This window comes from Bicyclus anynana, chromosome 23, assembly GCF_947172395.1.
Source record: "Bicyclus anynana chromosome 23, ilBicAnyn1.1, whole genome shotgun sequence".
NCBI classification, from domain to species: domain Eukaryota; kingdom Metazoa; phylum Arthropoda; class Insecta; order Lepidoptera; family Nymphalidae; genus Bicyclus; species Bicyclus anynana.
In genome coordinates, this window is record NC_069105.1 from 11,079,053 (window position 1) to 11,100,132 (window position 21,080).

The window sequence follows — 21,080 nt, forward strand, 5'->3', positions numbered from 1 at the left end:
ACGACTCGTCAACGTCTGTCACTTGAACCACTCGAAAGTATAGTTTTTGTCTAAGTGACCAGCTTTAATTATAATCAGAATTACAAAAGATCGCTCTTAAAATATCAAAACCATCCTACTTCAGATTTCTACTAATTAGTTTGTAGATGTAGAACATAGTTAAATGATAAATGAAAACTCGTCACCGCCTTTCACTAGATCCACACGAGACTATAGTTTTTGTCTAAGTGACCAGCTTTAATTAATTATCAGAATTACAAAAGATCGCTCTTTAAATAATCAAAACCATTCTACTTCAGATTTCTACTAATTAGTTGGTAGATGTAGAACATAGTTAAATGGTAAATGAAAACTCGTCACCGCCTTTCACTAGATCCACACGAGACTATAGTTTTAGTCTAAGTGACCAGCTTTAATTATCATAATTACAAAAGATCGCTCTTAAAATAATCAAAACCATCTCATTTCAGATTTCTACTAATTAGTTGGTAGATGTAGGTAGAACATAGTTAAATAGTAAATGACAACTCGTCACCACCTTTTACTTGATCCACAAGAGACTATAGTTTTTTCTAAGCTAACCAGCATTCCGAACCGGTGGTAGAATCTTTACAAATAGTTAACTGACGTGTCAAAAATGCTTGTAAACTGAGCCTACTTGAAATAAATGAATTTGGAATTTTTAAGAGACCAGCTATAATTATTATCAGAATTACAAAAGATCGCTCTTAAAAAATCAAAACCATCCTACTTTAGATTTCTACTAATTACTTAGTTGGTATATGTAAGTAGAACATAGTTAAATGGTAAATGAGAACTCGTCACCGCCTTTCACTAGATTCACAAGAGACTATGGTTTTTGTCTAAGAGACCAGCTTTAATTATTATCAAAACCTACTTTAGATTTCAACAAATTAGTCGGTAGATGTAGAATATAGTTAAATGGTAAATGAGAACTCGTCAACTTCTTTCACTTGAACCACTCGAAAGTATAGTTTTTGTCTAAGTGACCAGCTTTATTTATTGTCATTATAACAAGAGGTCGCACACGATTGTATTTCTTCGGTCGGTTTCTGTATTTTATTATACATTTACATTTACAGCCACAATACTTAAAGCTTAGATATACGACACAGCTCGAAACATCATTCTTTTAAAATGCCAGCTCAAATGAGCTGAATAATCTATAATCATCATTATCAATATCAACCCATATTCGGCTCACTGTTGAGCACGAGTCCGAGAGGAGTTAGGCCTTAGTCCACAACGGTGGCCATATGCGGATTGGCAGACTTTACACACGTAGAGAATTAAAAAAATTCTCAGGTACGCAAGTTTTCTCACGATATTTTTCCTTCACAGTTTGTGACACGTGGTATTTAATTTCTAATTAAAATAACATAACAAATGAACATTTTAAGGTGGCTGAGAGTTTGTAAGTTTAAGGTTCAAGTAGGTAGGTAAGTAGGTTATAAGAAAGAAAATGCGTTTATTTCGAAATTAAATAATAAAATAAAAATAGTAGCCAAATATAGAGTAAAGCTGATACCGCGCGGTGTCTCCCGCGTGGTTCTCGTTCCCGTAAGATACGGGTATAATATATAACCTATAGCCTTCCTCGACAAATGGGCTATCTAACACTGAAAGATTTTTTCAAATCAGACCAGTAGTTCCTGAGATTAACGCGTTCAATCAAACGAACTCTTCAGCTTTATATAGAGTATAGATGTATCGTGATACTTTTTATAGATATATATAGTAGGTTTCAAGTATTCATATCCTCGAGCATCTAAGTATAAAGCGTATGTTTGTAGCATTTCCTCCGTATTTATAGCCAGTCCCTTAACTTTTTGGCAGCCCTTCGAAAAACACCGTTAAAAGAATATTTTTATTGATTTAATAAAACAACCCATTTGTTGCTTTTGGTTAAAACTGACTTTTGGTCGAAATCGAGTCAATGATATCAAAAGTATGACAAATGGTACATCATTTTAATTTGCGTGGTAAAATACATACCTATCGGTTTGTCATACAAAATTTATTTAACGAAAAATTCTAGCAAGAATTTATTTTGAACCTAATAGCTTCTAACCTATTATTTGTATACGTAAACACAATTAATCATAACTAAATAATAAAACACATAATGCCCTCTATTAAAATGACTAATACTTTATCATAATGGTGGTATTAAAGATATGATGTAGGAAATATGCGGTGAAAGTCACGCGCAAAAGATATATTTCATAGAAAAAGATTACTCATGAATCCCATTTTGACACTTTGTATGAAGAATTGGAAGACTGCTGGCGTTATTTTTGTATAGTTTTTTTTTTAGGATACAAGCTGTTTTATTAATATCCTTAAGTGTTAGCCCTCATTCGCACGAGAGCTTTATTAACGCTTTTTTAACGGACGTTAAAAAAACGTCCAAATACAACAAATGAATTCCCAAGTTTAAGTTCACACGACATCGTTTTTTAAACACGTTTTTATCGTGTAATGTTGCATTAAAAATTTTGGGCGTCGGAAATAGACCTTCATTTATCTTCATACTATATTTGAACGCATAGTCCGTTAAAATACAACAAATGCATTCCCAAGTATATGTTCACATGACAGCGTTTTTGAAAGACGAGGTTTTTTATCGAGCAGTGTTGCATTTTTAATTTTGAGCGTTGGAAATAGACATTCATTCAACAAGCTACGCCCGCCAATGCTGGGTTTTAACGCATCGCTTTTTTAACTCCGTGCGAATGATTCCTTAGTATAATTTTCTTTAAGCCCGCCAACACGCATAAGAGTAGCACGGTGGGTATTTTTCTGGAGGAAAGCCTGTTTAAGAAGTGGACCATTGACATAGGTTGGTAATAATGATGATGTTTCTTACTGTTAAAATTGCAGTGATGGCATATTAAAGAGAGAAATGAACATTTTTTATTCTTTACAAGTTACCCCTAGACTATAATCACACATGATGGTAAGTGATGATGCAATCTAAGATGCATGCGGGCTAAGTTGTTAAGAGAAAGATGAAAAAACAAGCCAGGGCTAAAACCTCCCACCAGCCAGATCAGGGCCAATTAAAAATACCTCAATCGGGCCTGATGGAGGATATAGAAGCATCAAACACCACTCTGTCATGTTTAGCACAACCTTGAATAAGGTACCAACTCAGAATTCTGCTGCATAAACCAAGCAAATGCTGGAGCGCTGATTTTTAGCGGTTACCACGATTTAGGTGACACCACGGATATGAATAAATACTTTCGTGTCTGGTATTAAAGAAGAATTGTGGTTACCCTAACTCAAATCCTTGTTCACGCCACTGTAGGTTGGCAGCCACGGCCAAACCATACCACACATAAGGAGACTGAGAAATTACTTATTTACCTAAGTTTATAAATCCTCTGTGTATTATCCGTTTCCCCTGAATGTGTATTCCCTATTTCCCTGTTTCCCCATTTCCCTAGCTCGGGTTCGCTAATGCGACATCTCATTTATCATTATCACCGCCTTTGACTTCGGTTGTGACTGAAGGGAGAGTGTTGTTGTGAGGCGGTATCTTAATCGACTGTCAGACTTGATCCAGATAGATTCCAAACTTACTTTCCCAGTGCCTCACTTTGGGGGTCTGAATATTTGCTATAGAATAAAATTAATTACATACCTACCTCTAAAAAGAAATAAAGAGAAATTGTTTATTTAACGCACCCACACTCACACTGTAAACAATTTATTCAGACACCAAACAATTAGTTAAAATAAAGTAACTAAAATTAAAAGATATTAAATAAAAACACCAGCGCTGCGCTGGTCTTTACCTTTTTAGAGATCCATAATAATCAAGAAAAAAAGGATTGTCCATAAAGGTCCAAATGACAAAGAAATGTTAATATTATAATAACTAGCTGACACCGCGCGGTTTCACCCGCGTGGTTCCCGTTCCCGAAGGAATACAGGGATAAAATATAGCCTATGGCCTTCCTCGATAAATGTGCTATGTAACACTGAAAGAATTTTTCAAATCGGACCAGTAGTTTCTGAGATTAGCGCGTTCAATGAAACTAACAAACTCATCAGCTTTATAATATTAGTATAGATTGTCATAGTTATTGTCTGTCTGTCGGTGAAAATTATTTAAGTATCATGTACCAAAACAATGTATCTAAAATATACATATTTTTATTAATCGCAAGAGAATCAAAACTTATTAATCAATCAATCAATTTATTTATTTGTAGATACATGCATTATATATAAAGGTACTTTCAGTCAGAATCCTGAAATTTCGTCTTTCTACAATCCTTTACTAGTGTAAAGGATTGTAGTTGAGAAGTTTCGGAAGTTTTAAAATCATAAGTATGAGTTTAGGATTATTTGACGTAGCGATACTCTGGTTGGTACCTCTTTGATGCCTCGGGCAAAACCAAGTGCTTATACAAAAATACATTATTTACAGCATTTAATAAATGGTTTAGACTTCTTTAATTATCGCCTCCTTTCACATAACAATTAACAATAGGGTGTTATTAACAACAAAAAAATACATCAACGGTAAATACATGGTGTTCTACAAATGTCCCACAATTCAAAAGACAACAATTCCACACGTGACATTGTCACTAATGACACGAAATTTTTCGCGGAACAATAAAACAAAGCCGTTCGACAGTCGCGAAGGGAGCACCTCATTAATTTAACTTTTTTTTTTTCAAGACGCCTCCTATTCAATGATTGAGAACCATGTAATTACGACCTGACAAAGTGCGGCTGACAACTCAAATGTTTAAGAGTGTGTGAATACAACGCCTACAATAACTTCACCTCGACTTTGTCTCGTTGCAATTATAACACCCCCTGTATAACACTACTAACTTATAATTGCTTCTCGGAAAAATTATTTTGAACTTTATACCTTTAGTCATAAAGTTCAATGGGTTGTGTTTGAGTTGTTGTAGTGAATTGGTAAATAGTTTGTATTTACTAAGAAGTGTCACATAAGGTGGGGTGTCACGCGATCTATTAAGATGTGAAATATCAAAGTAGGTACAGTTTTGTGGTTTTTTCGTATTAATTAATGAAACAAAAGGAATGTAAGTGTTGACTAATTAATACTTTGGAAGTCTTTGAACGCTATCTGTTTACATTTATAGATAGATCCTCATTCAGTTGTGACAACAAAACAGATGTGTGTTTTAACCGACTTTGAACAATTATGTTTCGATTTTTTGTTCTGTTCCTTAAGAGCGCGCAGCGTGTCGGTACGATATGGATAAAATTCGAAGCGCAAACGAGTCGCCGAATTATGACTTTCACGTGAGTGAAAAGCACGGAGCGATTGACGCGCGACGCAAATTTTATGACGTGAGCGCCAAAACCATTTTTACCTGATTGCAAGTAAACTAAACAACATAACGAAAAACAAAATGGCCATGTTCAAGATATATACCTAATTTTATATACAAAACAAGAATTTAAGAAAATAAGTTTGCTTTACCTGAGATTGAAAGCAAAATGTGAGCAAAACATGTATTTTTCAAAAAAATAAACTATCGAGAAAAGTTTTACAAATTGTGTATTTTGTATAGTCATAACGAAGCTAACACTTTGAAATATCATTTACCCAAATATCAGGCTCCTAACTTTTCCAGAATCTGAGATCCAGAACCATTTGTAACCACCAAATTACATATTGCACACTCTTAAATTGGGAATAAAAACTAAAAAAAATCGGTTGTCTGTAAAGACAGTTTACTGACGATAGTTGAACGTGACAACGTCAGAAAATACTGATGGAATGGTTGCGTTTTTCAAAAGAAAATTATTTAAAATAATAAATAAATAAATTACTGTGTTAATTTTCTAAAATACTGTTTAATAATCTTCATAGACCAGAATATATTTTATATCTTGTGAAAAAAGTTGGCAACCCTAGAGCGAGGGAACGACGCATGACGTCATCTTTTTTCGAGTTTGCATCTGGCTTCATCGAATTATAAGACGTTGTCACGTCAAAATCCAACTCAAAAACATTTTTAGTAGAAGTCATATTATCGTCTATACTCAAATATGTTTAATAGCAGATTCCGCTTCTGTCTATCCGCGAGGGGTCAATTTAAACTGCGTGTTCGACTGCGGGGTCACCATAGCACCCTGGGACCCTCCTTTGTACAAGGGTTGTAAAATATAATCCCTTTCCAATAATCAAAACCTAAATAATTCATACGTATCGACAATCGCAATAAAAATTGTAGAGGCGTGAGTTAAGGCTCGTACACATTGCTCGTTCTGTTTAGCGCGCGTTCATAGTTTGACACATACTATGTTTTTATCGTCGATCCGACCGTGTGTAGTTGGGCCATCAGCTATCAATAATATGCATTAAAAAGTATATCTCATATAATATGCATTAAAAAGTATATAAGTAGTATCGTAATATTTGAAATTTATGTAATATGAAATGTATTAGCGTAACATGTTCTACGTGCCTTGGACTTTCACTTTGATTTTAAGTGATATCTTGGATTATTTCGTCTTACCAGATTCAACCAAGTACCTACCTTAGAAAACATTACTCTTAAATAATAAAACAATTTATACCCAAGCTGGTTATTAAGTTGTTTAAAATAAGTAATAGTTTGTTTTTTCATAAGCATCAGCAAACTTAAGTAAATGTTCAAGCTTATGGATAGTTTTACAATTTATACTTAAATACTTATACGCGTTGCTTAACCGCGGGCTATAAAACGTCAAGTGTATACTGGTATTTATAAAAAAAATCGTTGTAATGAGAGTGGTCGGCGCATCCATATTTAATTGGACGGACGCGGCCGGGCGCGTGGCTAGTTTACGAGCCCAGAGGGGCGATTTTAACTTTTTTTTCAAATGCCCGATAGGTTGAAGTGGTATTGTGAAGAGGACAGTAGTGGACGTGAGAACTTGTGGATAAGCTTTATATAAATATTAGTTAGCTCTTTGATTATTTCTTTTTTTCCTCCTAGTAATAATTCCTCAAATTTCCTCCAAATAGTTTTATGTTTTGGACGCATACATTTTTCAATTGAGAAATAGAAAATAAAAATGTGAATGATTATTGAAATAATTTTTCATGTCCTTAAAAAAGATTAGAAGGTATTTTAGAATGTATTATTTGCTACCCCTCTTTTGTTCTAGTGACGAGCGTGTAAGAAAAATAAGGACAATGAAATATAGTATTTTTCTTATAACTATTTCTAAGTAGTTGTAGAATTTTCATCTTAATAAGTAGTATTAAGATGAAAATTCAGTATTACAATACCTATGTGCCTCGGAAAGCACTTTAGCCGTCAGTTCCTGTAAGCCATCGGTTCTCGTCATTATGGATCTAAGACACAGCTCGATACTTAAATGCGGCTTGAATAATGATGGGTAATATTATAATAATGACGAGAACCGATACATGTCTATTCCCTATATCTAGATAATAAAGATAACTTTATGTTATCATACATTTCCGCAGTTATATAAGATTCGTTTTAAAAAAAAGTTGGCATATCCTTGTTATTCTTTCCTCCGTCCAAAGGGGTCACAGTGAATTGCATAAAAAACCCGCGAAATAATATCGAAAAGCTATAAAATGTGGAGGTATAGCATGAAATATAAACAAACGTGGATGATAATCGAACCGAGTGCCAGTATTGTACAGAGTTTATACGTTCGTAATATTTTACAACCTTTTTCTATCGTCCAATGCTTTTACTGTAAACGGTATACCTGTTATTACGTTTGTGAAAAATTCGAAATTTTACTTCTCAACCGACTTGCCAAAAAGAAGATTTTGTTTTTGGCTCTCATTAAATACGCGCTGTCTTATTACTATCAAGTCACTTTGTTTTATGAGTACCTAAGTATGTAGTCTAGTAAATAATTCATCAAGCACATGCCTAATGCTACCGCTCCACCCAGTTATTGTTGAGGACTCTGCGCTCGAAATTGACGAATATATATACCTAGGACACACAGCCCAGTTAGGAAGGTCCAATTTCGAGAAAGAGGGGAATCGCCGAATCCAGCTCGGTTGGGCAGCGTTCAGGAAACTCCGCGACATCTTTTCGTCGGAAATTCCTCAGTGCGTAAAGACGAAAGTCTTTGAACAGTCCGTGTTGCCAGTGATGACCTACGGATCCGAGATTTGGTCGCTGACTATGGGCCTTATTAGAAGGCTCTAAGTCACTCAGCCGGTGGCGGAGATAGCTATGCTTGGAGTTTCTCTGCGTGATCGTATCAGAAATGAGGTGATCCGCAGACGAACCAAAAAAACTCACTGACATAGCTCAGCGAGTCACTGACATAGCTCAGCGAGTCGCGAAGCTGAAGTAGCAATGGGCAGGCTACATAGTTCAAAGAGCTGATGGACGTTGGGTGCTGGAATGGCGAGCCTGCACCGGAAAGCGCAGTGTTGGTCGACCCCCCACTAGGTGGATCGAGGATATCGAGCGGGTTGCAGGGAACCGCTGGATGCTGGCGGCTCGAGACCGTTGTACTTGGAGGTCCAAGCAAGAGGCCTATGTCCAATTCTGGACGTCTATCGTCTATCTATCTTTTGATTTTAAAAATATTTTTTATATAAACCTGCATACCTGGCCTAACCCCTCCCATTTTGAGGAGACTCCAACTTAGTAGTGAGCCGAATATGGTTGATAGTGATGAATGATGAGATGATGATGATGATGATTTTATCATTTTTTTAATAATTTATATTAATAGTAGATACTGTTTTTTGTGCCGTAAGCCGTGATAACCCAGTGGATACCTCTGCCTCCGATTCCGGAGGGCGTGGGTCCGAATCCGGTCCCGATCATGAAACTCCAACTTTTTAGTTGTGTGCATTTTAAGAAATTAAATATCACGTGTGTCAAACGGTGAAGGAAAACATCGTGAAGAAACCTGCATACCAGAAAATTTTCTTAATTCTCTCGCAACGTGGTGGACTAAGGCTTAATCCCTCTCATTCTGAGAGGAGACTCGAGCTCAGCAGTGAGCCGAATATGGGTTGATAACGACGACTGTTTTTTGTAACAACTTCCCAAGATGTATTATTAGATTCCTAATCTGAACGTACTTATAGGTAGGTAGATATTTCAATAAGACTTTTACAATTATGTCTTTAAGTTACTGAGGCTTCAAATGATACAAAATTAAGTCCTGCACAATAAAAGCCTAAAAAAATCCTGTTAAATAACCCTTTATCCCGTTACCAAATCACAAATCGATATCAAAACATTGGATCGTATAAACGAAAATGTAGATATACATTACGTACTTTTCTTTCTGCCATTGTAAGTTGTTCCAATTAAAACCGCAATGTATAGTAAAAATGTTTTAAAAATAAAGTACACTTTACGATGGACTTCCGTGGTACATTGTCGAACAAAGTACAGACAGTAATCCGCGTATTGTGTGTAGAAATTCAATTTAAAATCTACACAGTTCGCAGACAAAGCTTGATTGATTACCCTCTAAAATGTATTGCGATGGAAATTGTTATCGGTACATGTACGTACATACTTACTATATAAATATATTAACAGGTTGACTGTCCATGCATTTTAAGTAATGCATTTTGGATTTGGCTGTGACGTCCGTGCATTATATTGCATACATTTGCCAATGTCTACTTACAGTGCAATTTAAAGATACTGTAAGGGCACCCCTAGGGGATCATTCACCTGCTGAGTGTCAAATTCACAAACAAATAGAGGTTAAATTCAGCGGCTGAATGAGCCCCTCGGGGTGCCCCTACAACGTCTATGAATTCCTCTGTAACTGTGTATAAAATAAAATACAAATGTCCCATCATAATTTTTTAATCTATACCATAGTTCGAAGAGCCGATGGACGTTGGGGTGCCAAAGTGCTGGAATGGCGATGGTCAACCCCCCACCAGGTGGACTGACGACATCAAACGAGTAGCAGGGATTCGCTGGATGCAGGTGGCTCAGTATCGTGATGTTTGAAAGTCCCTACAAAAGGCCAATGTCCTGCAGTGGACGTCCGTCGTCTGCTGATATGATGATGATGATGATGATGATATTATTTTTGTACTCTCCATCGCTATCTTCTAAAATACGTCGTACTTGTGTGTCCGATAATGGTCTCATTTTTGCACTTTTTTTCAATCCCACTAATAATTTATTAATTACATTATCAGCGTGGGCTATGTTTTATCCCCGTAATCCCATGGGCCGTAAAAGCCGTGATAGCTCACAATACTTTTGCCTCCAATTCCGGAGGGTGTAGATTCGAATCCGGTCCGGGGCATGCACCTTTCAATTATGTGCATTTTTAAAAATTTAATATCACGTATCTCAAACGGTAAAGGAAAAACATCCTGAGAATTTGTTTAACTCTATGTGTGTGTAAAGTCTGCCAATCCGCATTGGGCCAGCGTGGTGGACTATTTGGCTTAACCCCTCTCATTCTGATAGGTTGAGCTCAGTAAGGAGCCAAATATGGATTGATGACGACGACGAATCCCATGAAATCGGGAACTTAGCAGCTGAAACCGCGAGTCGTATGCTAGTATTTAATAATTCTATTATCGTGTTCTTGTCATTTCCGAGTCAATTACACCTAGGGCTGAATGAACTGTTGTGCATCTTAGTTTCATTTTAATACTAAAAGGTGCCTTCCGGTGGACTATTGCCAAGAATCAAAGTAAGATCTCTCCCCGTCCCTCACGCACTTGAGTGTTTGTTATATTTCCGTCTCGCAACTGTCACTGAGCATGCAGTGAATGAAAGGGAATTTTTATCTGTCGTTTTGCAATACCTCTGAAGCTGGGCCAAGTAGTGAGTGGGTATAACGTCACAACTCAGTACAGATGAATGCAGCATGCGTCCTTTTGGGTTCAGAGATCTTTTTTAGGGATCCGTGCCTCAAAAGATCATTTTAATAATTCGAAAACGGAAGTCATCCCTCTTAGGAAGACTGCGGGCGAGCTCCAACAGGATCTTGAACATGTTAGCATGCAAGACTGACTCGCTGAGATTGCAGAAATTTATTTCTGTTTTGGTGCGGTGAGATAGTTTATTTATTATTTATTTTTATTTTCTTAAATGTAATGTGAACCTACTGACATAGTTTTTAAGAATGTAACTAACAAATGGGCCTTTGTAGCCATAAATAAAGAAACTTATTATTATTATTAAAAGGGAAAATCAGAACTCTTTATATCACTATGTTGTATGTTCGCCTGTCTGTCTGTCTGTCACTGAGTATGCAGTGAATGAAAGGGAATTTTTATCTGTCATTTGGCAATACCTCTGAAGCTGGGCCAAGTAGTGAGTGGGTATAACGTCACAACTCAGTACAGATGAATGCAGCATGCGTACTTTTGGGTTCAGTAGGGTTCCGTGCCTCAAAAGGGAAAATCATAACCCTTATAACTTTGTTGTCCGTTCGCCTGTCTGTCTGTCTGTAAAGACCGTTTCTTACTGGTATGCGGAGATGTATCATGTTCAAAATACTGTAGGTATATTAAGGTGTACTTTTGAATTTGTATAAAAATTAATATATTTCGACACTCTCAAGGGAATGAAAACTCATAAGTAACTCTTTTCGTTAACCTAAAACTATGAATTTTGTCAACTAACATCGTTATAAACCACAATTGTGCAAAAATAAATGTCAAAGTCTATCATTTGTGATGAAATCTTAAAAAACAGGGGACTATTGAACTTGGAGTATTAAAATTGAACCATCTTTATTGATCTTCTATACGGAACCCTGGGTAGGTGGGATTGATTCGCGCTTGTCCGGTTTTCTTTTTCTCAGACTCACGCGTATCTCTCGGAGTATCTCTGCGTGATCCAATCAGAAATGAGGAGCTCCACAGAAGAACCAAAGTCATCGACACGGCTGAACGATTCGCAAAACTGAAGCGGCAATGAGTGGGCCACATAGTTCGAAGAGCCGATGGACGTTGGGGGTCCCAAGGTGCTGGCATGGTGCCCGCACCGAAAAGCGCAGTGTTGGACGACTAACTTAATAACACAGTAAAAGATAATATGAAGGTACCAAATGCGCCCAGTCTGAAAAGAAGCTTTTTTATTATCACCATCTCCTATAAATATGTGTTTAGAAATTTAGTATCTACTAAATACCCGGTTTCCTAAAGTTTCTTTAGGGCAAAGTTATTGTACCTATACTACCATATACCTATACCTTTAAAAAAATTCCCCAACCGGAACTCAAACCCAGAACATGTCTACGAGGTTGAAAGTGACGAAATAATTAGTTTCTATTGCTTATTTATTTTTCTACATAGAAATTACGTTCTTGAAGAGAATTTGTATTATGATAATTGAACACGATTATGCAAATTATTAATATTATCGATGGTGTAGGCAGAAAACGAACTATAGACTGTCAGTCCTACTGACCTATCTGCCAGTGAGATGATAAGTCATCTCGAGATGTCGGTAAATAGACACCTAAAGTGTTTTGAAATAGAATGGGTACGGTGACAGTCGCCTGTATGACGTTCATAAAACGTACTATTATCGTGAATCGCGGCAAACTTTCAAGTGTGAACCAACTGTCACCCGCACCATCTTACATGAAACGAACTGTACCAGTGACGCGCATATCATACAGCAGAAATGCATCGCCTGCCTTGGGAAAGTGTTACAATACAAGCCCACATTAATTAAAGAATTTTCTAGTATGTTTTGTGTACGTCATGCGCCTACTACTAATTACAAACCTTGTGCGCCACTAATAATATACCACTACCACTCCACTAAATAAATACATGTGGATGTGTGTATGTAACTATATTATTTTTATCTTACACTGACATTCCCATACAGTGATTTAATGTTTTTTATTACGTAAAAGAACTGATGTCGCACTAGATGTAACTAAAAACTTCACATTTTTCATTCATTCGTAGTTATACACTAGCAACGATTAAAACATAATTTCAATATGGGAGATACAAAAATCTAAAATACACCATTTTTAATTACTGTCACTCGACAGATATTTAAAATAAAACTAATATTATAAAGCTGAAGCGTTTGTTTGTTTGCTTGAACGCGCAATCTCAGGGACTACTAGTCCGATTTGAAAAAATATTTCAGTGTTAGATAGCCCATTTATCGAGGAAGGCTATAGGCTAAATATTATCTCAGTATTCTTATGGAAACGGGAACCATGCGGGTGAAACTACGCGGCATCAGCTAGTTTAAAATAAATTAGTTAGCATATATAACTTTATTTTTTCTTTAAAGTCGGTTAACATTTTTATTTCATCATCAGGTTAAGAAGCATTTTTAACTTACCGGATTTTAATCTTTGAGCAGAATAATGGATACTCTAGAAGTAGTTAACTCTCACTTGACACTGTCAATTATTATGCAAAGCGTCTACAAGGGCGACGATTTATCGTATTAATAAATAGACCATGCAACCAATCAATAACATTAAGGTTAAAGAATACTTAATACAAAATCGAATTCATATACATTGTTACTGAATTAATTATCCCTTACCTTACTTTATCAGCCGATAGCTGTCCACTGCTGGACGTAGGCCTCTTGCATGGACCTCCAAGCACAACGATCTCGAGCCACCAGCTAGTATTAATTATAACAATGTAAAAAATAAATGTATTAAAAAGGGAATTGTTAAGTCTAGCATTGATAAGATTCATTTTAATAGGAATTTGCAAAAAGTTATTTACCTATAAATATATAGTTAATTTAATTAAAAATAACGTAACTTTGCATTGGTCCAGCATCTCGCATTGGAGCAACGTGGTGAAGCTTCAAACTTTACTCTAACAAAAGAAGGTACTCTACCCTGCGGTGGTTGTGTTATTAGACTACCCGAAATTAGATACTTCTCTAAAGAAATAGATGTTTCTACTTCAACTAAAAGTCAAGTGTGTTGTGAAGTGTGCGAAGTGTAGAGAAGTGAAAGTGTATTATTGAAAACTTGCCACAATACTGTATGTAGGAAATGCCACAATGATCATTGTGTCCCATCTCCGGTTTTACGTACAGACATAGGAATCTATTAGACAGGATAAGTAAAAAAATAATAAAAGTTTGGTTTAAAGAAATTCAAGTAGATATACTTAGCACAAAGGAAATTCTACACATTAAATAAAATTTAAAGCACTTACGAGAAATTACGAGGAAATAGATATTAGGTACTAATTCTGTACAAATTTTCCTTTGAATTTTTTAACACGGAATATAAGTTAGATAAATATTTAAATGCGCTTGAAAATAGTAAGGGCCCTCTCTAAGGTAAAGCAGTTTTACAGTACCAATCAATACGAGTAAAAAATATAAAATGAATTTTCCACGCATAAAATTATTACCTACAGGTACTATTTACAACTCTATCATACTGTGCACGACACAGAAAGACCTTATAGGTTTTCTTCTGGGAGCTTTAAAAGTAGGGTAGTCTATAAAACCGATAAATCTTGCCGTTGGATTTATCGGTTCTTTAAACTCCCCTAATCCTTTTGCGTTGTTTTACTCCAAAACTGAAGCTTTCTTGTGGGATGTTTAAATTTCTTCTTCTTTTTTTTTTTTTTTCTGGGCCTTTACCGTTCTCTCTAGTTTGGTCACTAAAGTTGGCCGTTGTATTTTATCTTACGATAGGTATCTATTTATGACGAAATTTAGCTTAAATTAAAATTTAGTTCCATAACAAAGGTCTGGACGTGTCTATTATTTTGTTATCTCTACCCAGTGTCCGAGAACTTACGGCCCTATTTCTGGACATCAATGAAAGTTCATTAGAATAGTCGCTAAGAGCGAGACGCAAGTGAAGTGCGTCTAATTCTGACAGGATGGATTTATTTACATACTTGTATCTGTAGGTCTTTTTATTTTAAACAATCAGGTAGATTTCTATAATACTAAATATAAATCATGACTAATATACATGTGAATATTGTCGGAGTATAAAATATTCATATTGTTAGAGATATGGTTAGAATAAATTGTACCTCTTCTGAGTTTAGTCCACTTCCATTTTACACTGCGTCGCTTAACATCAGATGAGATTGCAGTCAAATTGTCATTAAATAATGAAAAGGAGCCTATCAGTCACAATACAGTTTAGATTATAAAAAATGTGCTTTTATTTACTTCGCAGTATTAAAGTACATTTGAGTTTGACTGTAACTCTTTATATACCTAATGTTATTATTCCTCGTTGACATATTGTAAGGACATATTTTATAGACTTGTATAACAAATCACCCATTGCTTATTACCTGTAAGGTAATAGCCACTCGTATTGTTTGACCTTTTAAATAAACAGATGATGATCATTCTTTTGATGACAAAGATAATGTTGATGCTGATATTGATAATGATGAAGAGATAGGTACAGTGATACTGAAATACCATTACTTGAAGAATGAAAGTTTCAACGTTACTTAGTCTATGTATGTGTATTAAGTGAAGACATCTAAAGAATCATAAAACAAAGCATTTAAATGCTGTTACCTGGAAGATAAAAAAACACTTTTATTATTTGGCCTTTTAAATAGATGGATGATGATAATATACTTTTGATGACAAAGATGATGTTGATGCTGATATTGATCATGATGATGATATAGGTACAGTCAATATAAAATGGCTTTATGTATGAAGTGAAGACATTTATAGGGCAGTAAAGTAAAGCATCCGTTGCTATTACCTGTAAAATAAATTCCACTCGTATTGTTTGGCATTCTATGTAGACAGATGATGATGATACTTTATATAACGAAGATGATATTAATGTTGATATTGATAATGATGATGATATAGGTACTAGTAGTCATACTAAAATGCATTTAAGTATGAAAGTTTGACGTTGCATAGTCTGTGAGTATATTAAATGAAGATATCTATAGGGCAGTAAGATAGACATTGGTATTATTTGTAGATGAGCATTCTTTTGATGACGAAGATGATGTTGATATTGATGATGATGATGACGATGATGATGATGATGATGATGATGATGATGATGATGATGATGATATAGGTACAGTGATACAAAAATGTCTTTACGTATGAAACTTTCAACGTTGCCTAGTCTCTGTGTATGAAGACATTTATTAGGTAGTAAAGCAAAGCGTCCGTACTGACTGCAGTTAGATATTAACCACTCGTATTGTTTATGTGGTCGCGTCGCGCACAGAAATAGACGCGATCGCTTATAAACAACTAAATTTATTGGACTTTATGGTAAAAATTATTTATTGTGCGTGACTGTACGATTCGCAACACGTCAACGTTTACAGGCAGCACACATATGAACTTGGAAGTGATCATATACACAAAGTTTTAGCAGTATGGTCATGAAGAAACATTTTCTTCTTGGGTACTATTACAGCCTTATTATAACATGATTTAATCCTTAAATTTCTTCAAAGTAAAGGGAACTTTAAATCATAATCAAATCAAAATCTTAATCCGTGTGTATGAATACGGCGGTCAGGTTTTATTTTTTTTCAAATTTAAAAGCGAATTGCTTTGCTGCAATCATGTCTGATAGTAAACGATGATGTAGCCTATAAAAGATGCCTATTCTCTCTTAGCTTAAAGATACCTATATTGTAAAAGGCATGGAAAACGTAAGCTGGAAGTGCATTCCATAACTTCGAATCAAGAAAGAAGAGTCGAAACGCTTTATACGAATCAGGGCCATCAACTACGTATACTATACGATGCCTGGATTTATACTATAATCATAATAATAATTATTGCCATAATTTTAATGCACTATTAGTTCAAAGCGAATATATTAACAATAATATAACTGTAACATAAAATTATAAATTATTATACATATTCTAATTACGGTTAATCGAAACCTACAACTATATTTCAAATCTACGATAAATACCTAATAACAATTATTATTATTTTAAGATACAATAAATAACGCAATAATATCCGTATGCTATGTTTTATTACATGCAATATTAATCATTATGTGCTGTATAATAAGGTTCTTTTTTTTAAGTTTAATCGATGGTGATAGGTATGGTACGTGAGACTGTATGGATAGGGTTGCCACTCGTTGGTACTATTACATAAGTAAAGTATTATACTTTTTTTTGTAATAAATCGCATCTTTATTGTCAGAAACTGCCGTTTGTCAGTCAATTATAGCGGTAAGAGCGGTCGGACTTATCACCGTGGGGTGGTGGTTCAATCCTCAACCCGTTGGTCTATTGTCGTACCCACTCCTAGCACAGTCTTTCCCAACTAGTTGGAGGGGAATGGGAATATTGGTCATATATTATAAAAAATATGGCAAATATTCTTTTTTTAAAAAAAGAATATATAATAATAATTAAAATTAAAATAGTAATTTATTTGACGTACAATATTTTTTTTTATATTGATTAAAATTCAAGTATCAAACTCCTACTTCAAAGAAAAGTATTTATAAATTTTGCTTCTAACATTTTACAAATAATAATTGCATCATATGAATAAACAAAAGAACACATAATTATTCATCGTCATCATCATCATTATCAACTCAAATTCAACTCACTGTTAAGCTCGAGTCTCCTTTCAGAATGAAGGGGTTAGAGCAATAGTTCACAACGACATCCTGCATACCTGAGAAGTTTCTTGATTTAAATTGAATATCATGTGTCTCAAACGGTGAAGCGGTGAAACGGTGAGTTATTTGAGGGTATGCTTATTTTTTGCAAAAAATAAAATATATCAACTGGCAACCCTACGCACGAATAACATTTGCGTGCGCGCACGGCATCCATAAAACGTGGCTAAACCGATCGAAGGCGAAGGGACATGACAATTGCGGTGTTTCGACAAACATGAATACTTGGGGTACATGGCGATAGGTTTGAACCTGAGATGTGTTTAATGGTAAAACTTTACAGGAATCCCTATAAAACTAACGTGTGTTTAATAAATGGGCTGCGAATATTAAATGCCTATTAAATATATTATTTTATAAAGTTGAAGTTGGACTAACAGATAATATAACAACTATGCTTGAAGTACTCGTAGAGGTATTTAATCCATCACTCAAAGATAGCTCTTTAATGTGAAGATCTTTTAGCACGCTCTAAAAATTACAAATATTGGATTTTCATTCATTTCTTTCATTTGATATCCATATCATGGGGTGGATTTCAAACAGCCAGTCCGCCATCTTGAGGGGGCCACCATATTGGATTTGTAATGAAATTTCTTAGCTAGTCATGTATTGTCATCAAAAGTCAGAGCGTGTGCAAAATTTCATCCTACATGAAGACCGGAAAGTGGGTTAAATTGAGATTCCAAGTTTTGTCTTTCCTACATAGTTAAAGTGATTGGGGAGGCCACCATATTGGATTTGTAATGACGTTTCTAAGCTAGTCATGTATTGTCATCAGAACCCAGAGCGTGTGCAAAATTACATCCTAATCGAAGACCGAAAAGTGGGTCAAATTAAGATTTCAAGATTTTCTTATATACATAGTTACAATCTTGGGGAGGCCGTCATATTGGATTTATAATGACGTTTCTAAGCTAGTCATGTATTGTCATCAGGACTCAGAGCGTGTGCAAAATTTCATCCTAATCGAAAACCGGGAACTGGGTCAAATTAAGATTCCAAGATTTTCTTACATACATAGTTTAGCTAATGCTTTACAAGTAAAGCTAATATAAAGCGTGTAAAAACTAATGTCACAAACACAGCTCAAGCAGTCGCAAAACTAATGGCCGAGGCACATGTTGCGAAGAGCCGATGGTTGTTGGGTTGGAGAGCGCAGTGTTGCTTAAACACCACTACATATAGATGGCGTTATTGATGACAGCTTTGAATCACCTTGGTTTCTTTTGAATATATCCATTATCCAATATTCCAGTTTCGCCCAATTATTCGGAAAGACTATTGTTAGCAATTTTAAATATTGGTCCTACTAAGTCATGATACGTCATGATACGCCGGTACATTGACGTATCATGACAGGAAATACACCTTGACATTTGTAAATAATAAATTGAGATATTGTCATGATACAAGGTATAAAAACTATCGGTTCCTTATTTGCGGAGCATTCGTTCATTTGCTATCGAAGAGGCAACAAGTGCCAAGAGATTGCGATTGAAGTGTGATATATCTATATTGTATTGATGTATTGATATGTAATACAAAGTGATAGCAGTGAAGTGTAATATATATATATATATATATATATATATATATATATTATATAAGAGAGATATATATATATATATATCTCTCTTATTGGTGAATAATACATAGTATTGAAGATCAACATGAATATTATTTCAAAACCCCTCTGAACTTTATACTATGTTATGATTGGCTACGACAATAGTCTTACCGAATGGGGCTCGAATTATGACCTTTCGGTACTTTTAAGGCTTATAAATACGTACATTGACTATATTATTACGCTAGCTACTCACCAAGCAATAAGCCCACAGGCCTGCAGCGCTAACTTGACATCCGATATATAAACTGATCGTGTGTTGGTCTCGGTGCGTCATGCAGATCGGCATATTGCTAGCATAAGTGTAACAAAATAAATGTAGGTATAAATAATCCATTGTATAAACTCTTACATAAAGTGTGCGAGAAAACTAAAGAACAAATAGGACCAAAGTTACATTGTTAAACTTGTAACAGTGTATCGAGGCTTTTTATAAATGGCGTTGAGTCATCTATACGAGTACAACATCGAAGCCTAACATCGATTGAGTTGTCACTTCTCACACGATGTTGCGTTGAGACATACCATCACACACGGTTGTAACTTGTGTGTTTACAAACATTTGTGTGAATACATACCAGCCTAGCCTCTCCCATGATATGCGGGCGACGGGAGGAAAGACTGCGTGGGTGTGAAATCGTGCGTGCGGGGAAATGAGGTGCATCAGTCGTGGGTTTTTCATTCATTGCTACACGCCCCCCAGTCCGCGCGGACCATCGGTGTTACGAACGAAATTGCCAAGCTATAAGAGACAGATATCTCATGATTTTGTTAGAAGATGGCCCTCTCTCTATAGAGATACAACATCTTGTTCATTAGCCAATGACAATGTTTTTCTCGATAACAACAAACCAAGTCGAAGAATTAAGTCTAAGTCTGGTTTTCATTTGTTCTATTTTCGATACTTGGTGACAAAAACATTGTGATGTAATTTTGTTGGAATACCTGTAGCTAAGTTTGTGGTTTTTGATATTGTGTAATGTGTGAAAAAATACAAAGACTTTAATCTGTTACTGCCGCCATAATTGTATGTATTTTAAGTTCTTCGTAAGTGTCAAGCCCACCAGTTTTGGTGTGATTTGCATACAACCATTCATACGGATGGTTCAGTCCACTTATCCGTGATCCAGTAATCACGGATAAGCGTAACTTAAATGATTTATGTTCTGTGGGAATTATAATACAATTAGTTGGATTAAAATAAACTACTAATAAAAATACTTAAAATATTTTTTTCTTGTTTCAGGTAAAGTCAACGCAGCAGAAGGATCCATGTTAATTACGTTCAAGAATTCTAGGAAAGCTGCTCTGCTCCTCATGTATAAGCATTTGTATGGGGATATTTTTATTTATTAATAGTAATAACCAACATTTATAGACATTTAACCAAAACTACTGCATAGACACAAGTGGTATGCGCGGTGGATATACAAAACGGAGGTCCTGGGTTCGATCCCCGGCTGGGCAGATTGAGATTTTCTTAATTAATCCAGGTCTGGCTGGTGGGAGGCTTCGGCCGTGGCTAGTTACCACTCTACCGGCAAAGACGTACCGCCAAGCAATTTAGCGTTCCGGTACGATGCCGTGTAGAAACCAAAAGGGGTGTGGATTTCATCCTACTCCTAACAAGTTAGCCCGCTTCCATCTTAGACTGCATCATCACTTACCATCAGGTGATATTGTAGTCAAGGGCTAACTTGTAAAGAATAAAAAAAAAAATGTCCCGAAAGAAAGTTTTCCTTGGGGACCCTATCACTGACGAATTTACTTGCTGTATATAGAAATCGTCTTTCTTTATTAATTTAAA

The 21,080-nt window shown here is 35.5% G+C and overlaps 1 protein-coding gene across 4 annotated transcripts in view; it reads left to right on the forward strand.

Moving 5' to 3' along the window:
- Positions 1 to 21,080, forward strand: part of LOC112051487 (transcription factor Sox-5) — a 374,453-nt gene that overhangs the window by 177,280 nt on the left and 176,093 nt on the right. The window contains exon 3 of one of the 4 annotated variants that reach the window (XM_052888796.1): positions 20,520 to 20,604. The exons of the other annotated variants lie outside the window; for them this stretch is intronic. The gene's annotated coding sequence lies outside the window, so the exon portion shown is untranslated. The remainder of the gene's footprint in view (positions 1 to 20,519; positions 20,605 to 21,080) is intronic. 4 annotated transcript variants of the gene reach the window in all.